This window comes from Lissotriton helveticus, chromosome 4_1 (genome assembly GCF_964261635.1).
Source record: "Lissotriton helveticus chromosome 4_1, aLisHel1.1, whole genome shotgun sequence".
Taxonomy (NCBI): Eukaryota; Metazoa; Chordata; class Amphibia; order Caudata; family Salamandridae; genus Lissotriton; species Lissotriton helveticus.
Genome location: NC_136063.1, coordinates 130,829,185 through 130,845,408, shown reverse-complemented (window position 1 = coordinate 130,845,408; position 16,224 = coordinate 130,829,185). Strand labels below are relative to the sequence as shown.

Here is a 16,224-nt window from a genome sequence, read left to right as displayed (position 1 = left end):
ATCTCCACTACTGAGAAGTGAGCAGTGTGAGCTGCGCATATTTATGTGCCTGCTGTCACTGTAGTCTGTGCCAGGGCAAAAAAACAGAGCCTGATAGACACCCGTTTTGAGGCTCCCTTTAAAAACCTGCTGATGCTCAGCTCCGGTGAGACCCGGCCCACTTAAAGCCCTGAAAATATGTACAGTCTTGATTGTGTAAATCATTTATATTTTATTTTCCACGTGTATTCTTAAGAAAGGGGTTTGTGGGAACATGTTAGGCCTTACTTGAGACTGTTAGGGTACAGTACAGAGTAGAGCAATACTGGGAGGAAACTATTACGTCTAATATTCTACAGTGCATGTTATTGGAAACTGTTGAACCATCTCCCCTTCTGTTGTAAAGAGTTCCAACTCTAAAGTACACTGTTTCCACTGTTGGAAATGTAATTTATTGAGACGTGTTCGGTGCCATTGGGTTCTCTCCGTTATTAATAAAGTGTAGAAACTCTCTGTACATGTGTGAGATCCTGGAATATACCTTTTCCCAAAATTTTATTTTGCAATTCCCAGCTTACACAGTCCATTTGTCTAACACACCACTTAGGGATGAGCATACAAAATAAAGCAGAAATGTAATACCAGTCCACACATATGTTTTGCACTCCATGAATACAAAGTGAAGCTTGTAAGGTGTGAGCTGGTGTGCTCTGCTTGCTGCAACATGTATACAGGAGCATATTGTCTTGTTTCTGGTGTCTTTCATTTTTGGTAGTTTTCTTGCTTGTTCCAGCTGGAGCTTCAAACACTTCTTTTCGTGCTTTGGCTTAAAGTGTTTGTGGTTGAAGTTTAAAAGGAGTGCAGACTCTGACAATTATTTTATCCGTGCCGGTATGGATACCGCTATGCATTGGCGGGACCCTCGGGCACCAGTGTTGGCCTTCAAAGACATGCCTGGATGAGGTCCATAGATTTTCTGGCAATATACAGGCTGTGGTAATTGACAAGCTCTTTTATGGGTCTTGCCTAATTGGAGATAAGGTGGACCCCTCTTTGAAACGCTTTACAGGCAGGAGGGCTAAGGCACGTTCTTTGGCGCTGTTGTTGACCCGTGGCATACCATTTGTGCACCAGTTCTGGGCTGTTCCAGAGGGCTGGGTGTAGTTAGGGCTCTGCTTGCTGTAGTTATTCAGGACAATTTTATGTTGTTTTTGGTGTCTTTCCTTTTTGGTAGTTTTCTTGCTTGTTCCAGCTGGAACTTCAAATACTACTTTTCGTGCTTTGGCTTAAAGTGTTTGTAGTGTTGCCGCCAGTGGGGTGTACCACTGCGGCACACGCCCCCTCCCACTATCTCTGTGTGTTTCACCCCTTAGGCGTGAAGGGGCTTTGGTAGAGCCCATACGTAAACGTGGACACGCCTCCCTGTGAATAAAGAGCCCAGAGACCTGGGCGTGGTCAGTTCCCTACTAGCCACTAAGTGTAATACTTGTGTCCTGTAGCCCTGCTTTCTAGGCCCTAGGCCAGGACACTACATTGGCGACGAGGCGGTGGTCCTCTGCCCCCACCGCGTGCCCTACTTCAGCGCGCCCTGTCGTCGGCGCCCTCGCTGCCCCGCAGCCCAACATCGAGCGGCCCTGCTCACGGCGATCTGCCCCAGCCTCCTGGATCGCCTGCCCCGGCCGCGCTTTCAAGGACTCACCCAGTCCGCCCTGTAGCGGAAGCGGCCCGCCTGCGTGCCTGCAGCGGCCCGCGCTGCCCTCCGGCATTCCCGCTCGACTCCCGCCTGCCTCCTGCGCCGTCCGGCGGCCGTCCTCTTCGACGTGACCGGCGTGTCACTCCCAGGTACCTGCAGCGGCCTGCCCCGTAGGCTCCAGCACACCCTGAGCCACGGCCTTCGCCTCCCCTGAAGACGCCGGCCCAGCGCGGCCTCCCTGGTGGTCCCGCGCATGCGCAGGGAGCGCCCGGCAACACGTCCCCGACGTGCACCATGCTTTCTCACGCATCTCGCGTGTCCCCGGCCCCGAGGACCCTGCTAACCCTCACGCTTTCAGCGGATCTGCGCCAGGGTACATCTCTAAAGTGCACATTTCTTCCCACAGTGTTGTAGATGCCACACTGTCTTCCCCTGCCTGCGAGGTGCGCCCAGACGTCCCACAGACTCAGGAACCTCTTCCTACAATATAGTGGAGACCCCCCAGTCTTCCCCTGCCTGCTAGGAGCGCCCGGACGTCCCGCAGAATCCTGTTTCAGCCGCCATGGCCAATGTGCCGCCCCTGGAGCCCTTCTCCATCACTGGAACGCCCCCCTCGCAAGCAGCACGGTGGCGCAAGTGGGTTGAACGATTGGAGAACTACTTTATCGCAGCAGACGTCACAGTGGCGCGGCGTCGCGCCATGCTGTTACACCTTGGGGGGGAGGCCCTTCACGACATCTCCAAAGACATCACAGAGGGCGACCCACCACACACCTACGCCACCCTGCGAGACGCCATTACAAGATACTTCGAGCCTTTCACTAGCGCGGATTACGAACTCTTCTTGCTCCGACAGGCTCGCCAGCTCCCTGAAGAGTCGGTTGATGTGTTCTACGCGCGTCTCAAGAAACTAGCCAGCACGTGCACGCTCCCGGACGCGGAAGACGAAATTCGCGCCCAATTCATTCAGTGGTGTTCCTCTCTGAAGCTGCGAGAGAGAGTGCTAGAAACGGACGCCATGCCCATGCACGACATCCTCGCATTGGGGCGCTCTAAAGAACTCTCCAAGGCTAGGGCAGCCCACATGGAGCCAGGCCCAGCAGTTAAAGTCAAGACAGAGCCGGTGTGCGCGGTCAAGTCACAACGTCCAGACAACCGGATGAGGCCTCAGAGGAAAGACCAGCCACATCAGCCCCAGTCCACCCGCGATCGATCATGCATGTGGTGCGGAGGTGCCACCCCTCACAAAGGTGCCTGCCCAGCCCAAGGGAAAATCTGCAGCGCGTGTGGAAAAGCAAACCACTTTGCAAGCGTCTGTTTCTCGTCGCAGCGGAAAAAGCAAAGCGGCCCGCCCAGGAGAGCGCGACAGGTAGAGCCTCTACCGAACACGTCGAACAGCAGTGACATGGACGACGACGAGGAAGACGCTGCGTCAGTCCACGTGGTACCCATGCTCAACACCCTGGCGGCCACGTCATCAAACGAACCAATGTGCACCGTCCATGTCCAGAGCCAGGCAGTCAGAGCCCTCATCGACACCGGCGCGACGATAAACCTCATGGCTGCCAGTGTGTACCAGGGCCTAGAGGATGGCCCCGCGCTTCACCCCACCAAAGTGCAAGTGTTCGCCTACGGGACCCGGCGCCCATTGCACCTGTGCGGTGTGTTCCGAACAACCGTGTCTCACAACTCCATGCAGCTGCAGACAAAGATCTATGTGTCCCAAGAGGGATCAGGATTCCTCCTTGGCTGCAAGACCGCACGTGAACTTGGACTCATTCACTTTGCCCTAACTGTGCAAGCTCAAGGTCTAGATCATCTAGTCGCAGAACACTCCTCGTTGTTCGAAGGTATTGGGTGTCTACGAGGCCCCCCCGTCCGACTCCACATTGACCAATCAGTGGCCCCAGTAGCCCTCCGGCACAGGCGGATTGCATTCCACCTCCGGCCCAAAGTGGAAGCCAAACTGAAGATGTTGGAACAAGCCGGAATCATCGAACGGGTAACTGGACCCACCCCGTGGGTGTCCCCCATTGTTGTGGCCAAGAAGCCGAAGCAACCTGAAGCGGTAAGAATATGTGTGGACATGCGCCTCCCCAACCTGGCCATCAAAAGAGAACGTCATCTGACGCCAACCATCGATGACATCATCGGGGAACTCGCAGGATCCAAGTGGTTCTCCAAGATGGACCTGAGATCGGGGTACCATCAAATCCCGCTTCACCCGGACTCGCGCCCAATCACGACCTTCTCCACACACGCCGGCCTGTGGAGGTACACGAGGCTCAACTTCGGCATCTCAAGCGCAGCCGAAGTGTTTCAAAATATCATCCAAAACGTCCTCCAAGGCCTCGACGGAGTACTGAATGTGAGCGACGATATCCTAGTGCATGCTCCGACTCTGGAAGAACACATCAGACGCCTCCAAGCTGTATTCAACCGTCTAAAAGAGAGAGGACTGACGCTCCGCAAAGACAAATGCGAATTTCTGCGCAAAGACATAAGTTTCTTCGGATACAGGTTCTCCGATCAAGGGGTGGGACCCGACCCAGAAAAAGTAAGAGACATCCACAACGCGCCGGCGCCCACCTCCATAACGGCAGTCCGCAGCTTCTTGGGCATGGTAACATACTGTGGACGCTTCATAAAGGACCTGTCCGACCTAACTGGACCACTCCGCGACCTCACGAAGTCAAACGCCACCTGGAAATGGGGCCCGGAGCAACAAGAATCCTTCGTGAACACGAATACAGCCATGTCAGCTGACACAACACTGGCATATTTCAACCCACGGAACGAGTCACAACTGCTGGTTGACGCCAGTCCCACTGGTCTGGGAGCCGTCCTGTCACAAAAGCAGTCATGCGGAGAATGGGCCCCCTTAGCGTACGCCAGCCGTACCCTCACGCCTACCCAAACGCTACTCCCAAATTGAGCGGGAGGCCATTGCCATTCTGTGGGGGTGCCGCCATTTCCACATTTACCTCTATGGTCACCCTTTTTCAGTAATTACTGACCACAAGCCCCTCATACCACTCTTCCAAGGCTCTTCCTCCCGCCCACCCCCGAGGATTGAAAAGTGGGTGCTGCAGCTGCAAGAGTTCCAGTTCTCCGTGGAATACCGGCCCGGCACACGTAATCCTGCAGACTACCTGTCCAGACACGCCCGACCTGTCACCGACGCGGAAGTCGCCGAAGCAGCGGCCAGAGAGGAGTATGTTCGGCTAATCGTCGAAAGGTCAAGGCCACGTCCCATGTCCCTAGAAGAGGTCTCAGGAGCCACTAAGGACGATGACTGTCTCCAGATCGCGATCCACGCCGTGGAATGCGGAGACTGGAGGGCGCTCCAGAGCCCGGCGTCATTTCGCACCTCTGACGCCCAAGCCATCCTGAAGGCCCTGTACCAGATCCGACACGAACTGTCTGTCTCCACGGATGGATGCCTCCTGAGAGGCCCCCGCCTAGTACTACCCAGCAGCCTGACCCAACAAGCCGCCTTGCTGGCACACGGATCACACCAAGGAATCGTCAAATCAAAAAACAGACTTCGGAGCAAGGTGTGGTTCCCCGGGCTCGACAGAGCAGTTGAAGAGGTGATCCAGAGGTGTCCGGTGTGTCTTGCGACAAGCCTTCCAAACCCTCCGGCGCCTGTGGTAACCGAAGAAGGCCCCACGTCCCCATGGGTGTGGGTGAGTGCAGACTTCGGCAGCCTCCCCGGGGGCAAGTACATGCTCGTTGTGGTGGACGATTTCTCTCGCTACCCGGAAGTAGAAATTGTATCGTCAACGGCAGCCTCGGAAGTGATACCAAAATTCGAAAAGATAATTGCCACCCACGGGCTCATGAAGGAGGTCCGCACTGACAACGGACCCCCATTCAATGGCAACGAATTCACAGATTATCTCCAGAGCCAGAGCGTTAAACACAGACGGATCACGCCAAGGTGGCCTCAAGCCAATGGAGAGGTCGAGAGGCTAATGAGAACATTGAACAAAACAATACAAATTGCAGTTGCTGACGGCCAGTGCCTGGAGCTAGCCATTTACCAATTCCTCCGAGAATACCGCCTGACCCCACATTGCACTACAGGAGTCTCCCCAAGCCGACTCTCATTCAATCGAGTCATGGCGGACACCATCCCGCACCACCCGGCGTGCGAGCTCGCCCCAAACCCGAAAAACCGGTCCATGGAGCAACGCGCCAGAACCAACCAGGAAGCATCCCGACGAAGAAGAGCCTCGGACAGCCCTATACAAGTCGGGGACACGGTTCTGGTGAAAGACCGCCACCCTGGAGGAAAGTTCCGTCTGCCCTTCGAATTAGACCCCTGGACTGTGACAGAGATCAACGGAACCATGGTCACAGCTGTCAGGAACGGGGAATCTGTCACAAGAAACATCTCGTTTTTCAAGCAAGTACCAGAGGGAAGTGCAGAGCCTGACCAAGACGAGTGGCAACCGACCCCCCAGAGGCGACCATCAGGACCGGAGGAAACGGACGCCGCAACAGATCGACCTGAAGACACCAACCCGAGCGTTCACACCACGGAGAGAACAGAGGAAGAGTCCAACGTCAACGATAACAGGGACACAGAAGAACCACCTACAGCTACGGGGGAAAGCCGAAGCCAACAAGATACAGCCTGCGTCCGTGTCCGAAGCCTTCCCAGAGGTATCGTGACTTTGTGGCACAATGCTGGCGTTAAGCTGATCGAGATGGCTGACCCCGCCGAGATTAAAGTAAGACTGTTCTGTTTTGATATTTGAAATGTTAAAAAGAAATTCACCAGTTGAGCAGAGACTGAACCAGAGAAAGTTGGTGAACTTTTGTTTTCTGCAACCAACCCACACAGCGTGTTTGCTGACCTGATGGAACATTGAGTATTTGTGTGCTTGTATCCAGTTTCATTTTATCCCTAGGTAAAGGAGGAATGTAGTGTTGCCGCCAGTGGGGTGTACCACTGCGGCACACGCCCCCTCCCACTATCTCTGTGTGTTTCACCCCTTAGGCGTGAAGGGGCTTTGGTAGAGCCCATACGTAAACGTGGACACGCCTCCCTGTGAATAAAGAGCCCAGAGGCCTGGGCGTGGTCAGTTCCCTACTAGCCACTAAGTGTAATACTTGTGTCCTGTAGCCCTGCTTTCTAGGCCCTAGGCCAGGACACTACAGTGTTGTATCAAACGACTTAAGGCTCTCGGCTCCCTGCTTAATTTCTGGTCTTAAACCTTGGAAATGACACAAACTCCAACCAGTGAGGTTAAGGTGCTCTGAACCCTACTTACCCCGATGCCGCCATAGTACATAATGTTCTTGCATGTCTTGTGTGCTGGGAGTCTCCTCTGAGTTCTGGTGATTTTCCCTAATGCTGCTCCATTTGACTAGAACTGGTGGCCTCATTTAGGAGGGGCTATCGCCGCCGGAGCATCACTTTTTATGACGCTCCGGTGGTGCATGCCTCTCAATCATATTTATGAGGCAGCACAAAGCGACTCTGCCTAGCTTTGCATGGACTCATAGATATGGAGTAAGGCAAAGCAGTGCAAAGTGCTGCGCTACCTTGCTCTGCGTCAACGAGGCATTCCATGGGCACTGCTGTGGGCTTTCCCATGCAACACCCATGGGTTTAGACCCATTTCAATATATATAAGGATCTACAAACCTGGGAATGTCTCAAAACTGTGCGCCTCCACAGGGGAGGTGCAACCAGGAGAAATAACTTAATTTCTCCTAATTTTTTCACATTTGTGTGCTGCATCTTGCAGCACATGTAGGAAGAGGAAGACACCTCCATGGATTGTTGTTGTGCAGGAAGGTTTCACAATGGTGTAAGGGTGCCTACATTGGCACTAAGCACCAATTTCTGTGCTGGCATAGAGGAGAGGATTGCGCTGTATTTCATTAATATGGCGCATTCCTGCCTTTTTCCTTAGATGCAGGGCAACACCGAAAGACTTGCAGCGCTGCCCTATACCAAAGTAATAAAGGAGGACCTGACATTATATGGGTGGAGCTCTGGTAGCTGGGCTGGTGTAAACTCTTGACTCAATCGTCGGTCCACCACAGGACTGTAAGGAGTCCTTGCATGCTCGCACCTCCTTAATTAGAGCAGGATGGCTGCCACACATTTTTAACACCCAGGACCACTAAACCGACAAAGCAATCCCCATTTTATTTAATTAATTTTTATTTTGAAAGTTTTATAGAGGGCGAACAAGATCCTTGCGGATATCAGAGCTCTTTACATTCCATCAGGGTAGTTATACAAACGGATAGATGCATGTGTGTAACATATACATAAAAACTCGTATAGTAGAAATAGCTCAATGTTCAACTCCCTTTGACTCCGTGCAGTTGCTACTTTGTGAGTTTGTTCTTGTAGAACAAAATAGTTTGCCAAGTGGGGGCATCAAACATTGCAGCCGCTCGGTCACAGATCAATGCCTTAGTGAAGCCATTGCAGCAGCGCCTCCATAGTAGGTTACAGTGATACCACATGCAACATGCATGGTGGGAAATTCTGAATTTAGTAGGTGATCCTCTCCTAGGGGAGCAGAACCAATGTTCTCCTCTGAAAGTGGTTCATTGGCTGCTGGAATGGAACTCAATTACCTGTATGTAACCACAGTAATTTGTGACAATCCCCATTTGATTTGTATGCTTTGAATGCATACCCTGTGTGTAGATTTGTACAGCGCATTATCACTTGGGAAGGTTTCCTGGCCCTAAGCAGGTGTGTGTCAAGTTATACCTAATGCCCAGTGGGACTACTTATTGGTTTACAGTGGACGAAAGAAGTCTATTGTGGTTGGGACTGAGATTAGTGTCAAAATGAAGGAAGGCTAATGTAAAAGTTAATCTGATGGATACTTCCAGCTTCAGACTTCCTGCCTTAGAATAACACCCTAGCGCAAAAACTGGATATAGAAGACTTTGTAGCAGTGCTCCTGCTCACCACTAGGTGGTGTCGTGGACCCCCATGCTGGCACTGTAAAACCTCAAAAGTGATTGAAGCAGAGCCACATATAAGTACCACACATTCATTCTGAAGTCAATTCCTTTCTTTCTGCCCTCATGACACAGCTATTAGCAAAGACTTCATTATCTTTGTGGCTCAGATTCTGACCCTGTGCCAGATCAGAGTTCACTACTTCAGCCAAAGCTGGCAACTTCTTGTGCCCATTTAAAGACGTCCTCACAGAAACTCTGATTTCTTGGTTGAAACTGTTTTTACTTGTCTGTTAGCAGGCAGGTGACCAGACATCATAAACCAGCACTTAGTGATGCAGATTTCTTTCACAAAGCCTTATTGTACAGGTCTCGAGGAATAAGGTGAACCCTAATTCAGTTCCTATCAATCCTTTGACCAGGAAACCCAGAAATATTGATGCCAGTGGCAGATTTGTTTTCTTCTGCATGCTTGGCACTGCGGTATTTACACATAGTCTAACTATTGTGCCGATACACACATGCCCTTTGGGACAGGGCAATCATGATTTGGCCAGTAGTCCCTGATGACGTTAGGCCTTCTCTGATTCAGACCATACATGATGGCTAGGACACTGCGAAGTATGTTATCTGTCCCAGTATGGATACTGCTGATAGCATTGTCGGGACACTTGGGCACCAGTGTGGGCCTTCAAAGACATGCCTGGATGAGGTGCATTGATTCTGTGTCGATATATAGCTTTGATAATTGAAATGCTCTTTACTGGGTCTTGCCTCTTTGGGGAGAAAGTGGACTCTGCTATGACCCGTGGCAAACAATTTCTGCACAAGTTCTGGAAATATAATAGCTGTTACACAGGGCTGGTGTACAGGTAGAGGCAACATTTCCAGAAAATGTTTCAGCCAAATCCTTTTGAGATTGCAGATGCTAAACCAACTGGCAAAACATTGATCAGTAAGGGCGCCAGTATTCCAACTCCTGTTCTCCAACTGAAACAGCCAACAAACAACTTAAGTTTGACTTCAGCAGCCCATGCCAACTATTGGGGTGGCGGGATTGAGCACTTTCTCCAAAGATGGCTGTCCACCACATTTGGAAGATAGGTTGTCAGAGGCTGGCTTAGTATATGATGTACACTCGCAGGAGTGAAACATCTTGCACTAATACAGGCAACTCTTATGGTGATTTTAGTGGTCTTTCATAACCATAAAAAGCTCTCAAAGTGGTAGCTGTGGAGAGCTGCCTTCAGGCTTATCTTGAAGGAGTATAAAGCAGCTTGTTTTACCACATTTAAGCAACAGTGTAGATTAGATGAAAAAGTATCACACAGTGTTTTATAGAAATCAGTGTATTTATTACGCAATACAACCACTAACACATTGCTATATTTCCTACCTGGCGATATCAAAGTACACACAAGCAGACTTCAAAATAATCAGGTAAGTAGCACAAATATACACTGGACTCTAGGGGGAGACCAAACGACATACTAAGAAAGTGGAATGTGAACTGCAAAAGAGACCGGGATTTGGAACAGGATTCCCATAGGAGCTGGGGAAACCAGAATCCACCCATGGTACGTACCCAGAAACCCCATTGAGGCTGTGTGCAGAGTGGAAACACAGCTGCATGCCCATTGGAAGTCAAAAGGAGAAGTTGCGGTTGCACTTTTAAAGAAAGACCCTTCCCAGAGGATCCAGAAGAAACCCTTTGGAGGACAGATGTTTGGAGGGCACCCCACAGTTGGATGTCCCAGGAACTAGGTTCCTGTTCCAGAGAAGCCAGATGCATAGGGGTGAATTGACGGCAGAACCTGTCGCAGATGACCATCGAAGACTTTTCGAAGATATCTCTGTAAAAACCTGTGATGTAGTCCGGTGAAATCCAAGAGTGGGTTCATGAAGAGAGGAACCTGCAATCAGAGGGGACAGAGTCTATGCCACTCAGAAGGGACTAAGAGGCATGGAAGCAAAATGCCCACCAATGTTGAGTCTCAGGAGTAAATACGGTGACCTTGTTGTTGCAGCTGTGAGAACCAAGTGACGCTGAGGAAGACCAGGATCCGTGTATGAGCTGGGTCATGTTGGATGTCGGTGTCTAGATAGTCAGTGTTTTCCAGGAGCACCAACAAGCCTTGATAGCCACAAATGGCATGGAAAGTGAAAAGATGCCAATGTTGGGACCAGCAAGTTCCAGGGGTCTTAACAGGAGCAGGAGAGTCAGAGCAGTCCCCGAGTAAGCAGGGGAGCCCACTGAAGCAAAGGAAGAACCTCGAGGGGACCCGCATGCCGAAGGCTCAGGAGTTGCAAGAGGACCTCAGCAGCTCACCAAAGATGGAGGCTCACGATGCAAGGGAATCAGTGAGGGCTCTGCTCTTGTAGCCCAACAATCTCTGGAACAAATAAGCTTTGGCAATGGCAAATCAACGCAGTGCACAGGGGTTTGGCCCCAGAGGCTCCGACTTGGGATACTGTCCTCAGAATTGCTGAGAAGGCAGGACAAGCCTCTAAGGAGCTGAAGAACTACCAACGGTGTTGTTATTCCTCAGGAAGTCCGTAGGAGGACAGGAGCAGCAGACCAGTCGGCTTTGTTAGCAGTGCCTGCAGATGTAGGGGAGTTGTTAATTTCCATATAGGTACCCTAATATAGGCTCAGAGAGTCATCTGACCTTTCACCTATATTCTCACTACAAAACAGTTCTTAGTACTGACCTTTTACCTAATTACTGCATTATCCAAAGATGACATGGGGTTTTCTCTGAAAAGCTTAAGTCTCAACCATTATGCATGAGTATTGTTAGAATCACAGCAGGGCAGCTGGCCTACCATCTCCTGCATCAAAACTATGTACAAGGGTCATTCCTTCAGTCATCCCAGTCTGACATGACACATCGAGGTATATCCCCAGGGGGTAACACTTTGGGTATATATACACCATCTCTTGCTAAGGTAGTCAAAGGAGAAAAGGACTTCCATGCCGACACACTGACTCAAGACGCTGAGGCTCCTGCTCGAAGACACTCCAGCTTGCAGTGGTCTGACATCCCTTACGGGGTGTCCATCTCGATACCAAGAAGGGAGTCCCACAGTCTCTCCCTTCAGGTAATGGGGTTGACTTTATGCTAGAGGGATTCTTGGCTGTTATACCCACATACATGCTAGGTACACTTAGGTACACCTAGTTAGGGACGCTGTGTAAACGTAGGTTTATAGGAACTACACGACATGGCGCCACCAACATTGGTTTAGTACTTATTTAACAGTCAAATCTAAGTAGTTCAGTTGTGCTATTCTCACAGACCCCTACTCACATTTGCCCAAAGACGTTTGGAGTGGGAAGGGAACTATCCGCCACAGCAGAGTAGGCAAAAATATCCTATGTATTGGCTGTAGGCTTATCAAGCTTGAAGGACAAACAGTTCCTATTGTGCATAAAACCTTATCTCAGTTTCCTTGAAACTCTTCCTTGAAATTCTTTTTCAACAATGACAGAAGACGATGCTGTGTCAGCACAGCGCGTTTTACTACAGGAAGAAGAAGGGGAAATTAACATTTCAGAAAATGTCAGAAATGCCCTTAGTAAAAAACTAACAGACTACGGAGTCACAGCTAGGGGTGGAACAATAACTTTCATGATTGAGGCTCTTGAATCATACAGAACAGAGGTATTCTATTCATAGGTTAAATTCCCTCGAGTAGAAGGACAATCAAATAAATTTCATTCTTCCACTGAAGATGAAATACCATAGGAATACAGTCCGTATGAGGACATTGAAATTCCGCTCACCAACCAGGAGCATATAAAATGGTTTAAAGGTGCCCTCCCCATACAAGAAACTAAGTAAGACTAGGTCTGCTCGGAAGAGACAGGCCACTTGGCCTGTCCTTGCTGGTTACATACCGCACCCAGACATTGACACAATGCCAGTAGCAGGCTTCCGTACACTTCACAAAGAAATAATAAAACTATATAAACATGACACCGTTCGTGATGAGAACACTCACACTTCAGCCAACAAGAGCTACACAAACAAATCAAGTTCAGAGTTCAACAACTAACATAACTCTACAAACGCTAGATGCAGTTATGGGTAGAATGGCCACTAAACGTGAACAAATACCTTTCTGGATAGTTCCTAAAATAACACAGCTAGAGGCAGTATTTATACACACAAGCCCTCAAGAAAACACAGCATGCTAATAATCTGCTTACCAATGGGGATAGCTCCCCAGACAGAGGATTGTACCACTTGGGGAACATTTTCCGCTGCCATATATACCAGAACTCATTGTATCCCTTCATTAGCAGTAATACCAGACGTATTAAGACAAATACAGACTGAGTATGGAGCAAAACCTGCTCTGAATTTAGACATGAAATTATTCAGTAATTTTGCCCAAGTATCAGCTATCATATTAGCTAATATCAAAGGGAATGCAGGAGCAGTGGCAATCCGCCAATGCTCAATGATAGATCTGAACATGGCACAACCCTCCTGCCTGACCTCAAGATGGCCACCTCAGTTAGTCATGCCACGGTGCTCCACCACTCCTGGACAATAGAACGGGTCATCGACCTGATCTTAACCACTTCCCTCACCTGACCTTGATCTGTTCTCCCCTAGGACATGTACTTTTCGAACTTTCCCTCGACCGTGGAGACCCTGCCATTTGACCGATGCCCGGTTGAGCTACTTGTTAGCTGGGGAGGAGACTGGCTGTGGATCCCCCCTCGGCCGTCACCTACCCAGCCAGACTTTGGGCAGACGTTCTTCCGTCTCTCTGTAGTATATCCCTCTTACCCCTTCACCCAACCCCCTTCCCCCTCCATGCTCCCTTCTTCTTGCCTTCTATCCCTTTAATGTTTTTCTGTTGAGACCTAGCTATTTGACCGATGCCCGGTGGAGCTACCTGATAGCTGAAGAGGAGATGGGCTGCGGATTCCCCCTCAGCCGTCACCTAGCCAGCCGGATCTTACCCTACCGCTTTCTCCCCTACCCCCTTACCCTTCTCACTCCATTTTCCTTTTCTTCTATGCTCCTTTAATGTTTTTACTGGTATCATTGGTAATATGTAACTGATGTAAGTTTGCAACTAGGTGGAACCTTATGTAAAGCACTCTGATACCTTCGAGTCTAGCCAGCGCTATATAAACCTTTTCAAATAAATAAATAAATAAATAAGAAGGATTTCACTCCTTTACAACAGGAACGTGAATTACCTAAAATTATCACTGACACCTATGCTGAATTAGGGAGAGATAGTTTTGGAGCTAGGGCAACAAAACCTCAACTTATGGGTGGTCCTGAAAAGGACAACACCAAGCATGCACATGATTCTTCTAAGAAGAAATGGGATAACAAAAAGATTAGAGAAAATTGATCTCTATCTTGGAGTTGGTCTCCTCTGCAGAACTCTGAAAGGAAATACAATCTCAGGAATAGAGATAACATTAAAAAATCTGACAGGTATCAGGATCCTGATACACGCTCCTCGTGTTCCTTTCAGGGTTCAACAAAAAACTCCGAGATAGAAGGGCAGTTAGAACACAGACAAGAAGAGTGTACAAAGTCCAGCGATGTACTACGCACTTCAAGCTGCCCTTCTAAAAAAGAAGAAAAGTCACAATCTAAACCTCAATTTAAAAAGAAGAAAGTAGCAGGTCTCAAAGTTAGACATGCCCAGAATTCTGAGGATTCAACTACTGAACGGGGAATGGGCTCTGACGATGCTAGACTGCGCAGCAGAAGGAACAATAGCTCGCCAGAACCTGATGGAATTTCTGGTGACAGCGGAGTTGAATGATCACATCACAGTGGAAACACCTGATACGAGGGTGAGTGTCCCACATAGGTTACATAAGAACACTCCAAACGGAGGGGGACAAACCCAGGATAGTTAAAGGTCCCTTTTGGGAGAACTTGTCTTTTGGCTGTGACATTCTTTTAGCTGCAAAAGATTGGCTGCCTGAAATTGTTATGGAGTGCCCAAAGGGAGAAATAATAATATTACCAGCTTTCTCCGACCTCGCTCCAGTATTCTTAAAACACACATACCCTCAGAAGTGGGCAGTAGCCTTTGCTCCAAGACTTTATCGCAACCACTTTGGGTGGGATGCTGAGTCACCACACCATGTAAACCCTGTAAAAACTAGTCCAACTCCCAACTGACAATACCCAATAAACCAAGAAGCGAAAAAACAGGTCAGGGAGAACTTAGATCAACTTGAATACGAGGGTGTCATTGAAACATGCACCTCCCCAATGAATAATCCTTTGTTTCCCATAATGAATCCCGATAATTGGCATACAGTCTAATTTTAGACTACCAATATCTGAACACATGCGCAAAAACATTTGCAGTACAGAATGCACACAGTGCCTCATTAATGAATAACATTGTGTGGCAAAAATTCAAAACACCTCTAGATATCTCAAATGGATTCTTCTGCCAAAATATAGCGCCTGAATGCAGGTATCTACCAGTATTTTCCGCACTAGGTTCCCCGTGTCAATTTTTTCTACTCCCCCAATGGTACAAGAATAGCCCGGTTTGTTCAGAGCTAGGGTAACAGAATTTCTTCAAAATTTGGATGAAGAGACAATGTACTATGTAGATTAATTATTTTTAAATGGTTTTTATTAGCATTAAAGACAATGCAATGAAACCTTAGATATACAAGATATACTGGCTAGAAAGCATCATCAAATTACCTAATACATAAAGTGCGGGGACGATTTCTCCAACGGGACAAGCTAATAGATCAATCTTTATACAATTACAAGTCTTGTTGGATATATGTACACCTAACCTATCCGTCTTGGGAAAGTAGGGATCAGAGTTTACATTGGCTTGGGCTCGGTTCTTCTCTGGTCGTACCCAGTCCTTCATCCATCCCTTCAAGTTCCAGCCCATAATGGTCTATCCAGGGAGTCCAAATCTTTTTGAATTTATGTGGGCACCTCCTGGCTGCATATGTGGCTCTTTCAGCTACTATGTATTGGTCTAAGCATGTTTTCTATTTCTTAAGCGTGGGAGGTTTAGGTGTCTCCCCTATGTCTCTTTTAGCCACTACTAGTCCCAAATTGGCTAACATAAATTTGTGGCACGTTAAGTCGATTTCCTTGGGGATGCCTAAAAGGATGTATCTGAAAGAGACAATTACTTATAGATTCCTTATCTTACAATTACCCCCAGGCGTCAAACTGGATCCCGAGAATTTGTTCGTCAGCAGTACCCATACGCTTCGAAAGGTAGCGTCGGTCAGCTCCGCATTTGTCTTTGGCATCGTGGTCACGGGGATGACGTTGCGGCAGCTACTTAGACGCTGCCCTTGCGTGCTGACGTCAGTCCTTCTTTTTAGGCGTCAGCCAACACAGATCCGGAGAGAGAGGTACCTCCAGTCACATTTTGACTGACTTTTTGCCGACTTTGTCGACGTCGTTTTTGAGACTTCGACTCTTGGTTGTTAGACCTGGCACCATTGGCGTGGGTTTCCCTTCCATTTTTGTTGCTGTTGCCTCATGTGTTTTTCTGGTGTTAGCTGCTCAGGGCACTGTGCCTCCGCCATCCAGTGCCACAGTGCAAGTGCTTCCTATATAAAGTGT

At 49.0% G+C, this 16,224-nt stretch overlaps 1 protein-coding gene across 1 annotated transcript in view; it reads left to right on the top strand.

The window, feature by feature from the left end:
* Window positions 1–16,224, top strand: part of LOC144828412 (uncharacterized) — a 2,343,931-nt gene that overhangs the window by 1,315,613 nt on the left and 1,012,094 nt on the right. The gene's annotated exons all lie outside the window — the stretch shown is intronic.